At 48.4% G+C, this 806-nt stretch overlaps 1 protein-coding gene across 5 annotated transcripts in view; it reads right to left on the minus strand.

Annotated features, from left to right (window-relative positions):
* The window catches only part of Kif13a (kinesin family member 13A), a 209,194-nt gene that overhangs the window by 205,367 nt on the left and 3,021 nt on the right, over positions 1 to 806 (minus strand). The window lies entirely within an intron of this gene.

Consider the following 806-nt stretch of genomic DNA (forward strand, 5'->3'; position numbering starts at 1 on the left):
TGGGAGGTGGGGGTGGGAGGGCAGGGATGCTGATAGCAGTGAGAGAACTGTGCACTGGCTATTTCACCCATTTGGACAGACTAGGGATGCCCACTCAGTCCCTACCCTGCCCGGGCAAACCACCTGCCTAGCATCCTATTCCTCACCCAAGTTCCTACACACACAATCACCCAGAAGTAATTTGTGGCAAGAATGCTTTCATTTTCCTAGACAAAGGACTTTCACCTTGCACAGTGATCCTATACAAGACCAGCCCAGAGCTGGCTGCCTCTGCAGGCCACCTACCCTGGGTGGCTTCCTGTGATGGGAGTCCTTCAGTGTTCCCATCAGACAGCAACTGCCATGTGCCAGGCACAGAGGGAATCAGTGCAAGGTATCTGCCTTCAGGGAGCTCACAGCCTTGGGGACAAGACAGGAGAAAGAGCAGGGAAATCCCAAATAATACAGCAGAGAGAAAGGCAAGCATATCCCTCTGTAATTACCACACTGCACTTAAATATCTTTTCTTCTTTCTTGCCACAATTCTCAAGGTGAGAGCCTCTGGCATGAGTGTCAGTTTGCAGTTATCTTCCCCTATGCCAAGCCTGGTTCTGATGCGAACTTTGCAAATGTCTCCCGGCTAATAATGTAATTGGATTTTAGGAAACAAATTCAAACATGCCTTAGCGTTGCAGAATGATGAACAGTGTGCAGGTCAGCTATTCACCTGAACCTATGCATGGCACTAGAATGCTAGCATTTCAACACAAAACACCTTTAGCTTGAGAAGTCCTCTGATCTTTTCATCTTTGCTAATGCAGTCTTGG

The sequence above is a fragment of the Nannospalax galili genome, unplaced genomic scaffold, assembly GCF_000622305.1.
Source record: "Nannospalax galili isolate Female #2095 unplaced genomic scaffold, S.galili_v1.0 scaffold923, whole genome shotgun sequence".
Taxonomy (NCBI): Eukaryota; Metazoa; Chordata; class Mammalia; order Rodentia; family Spalacidae; genus Nannospalax; species Nannospalax galili.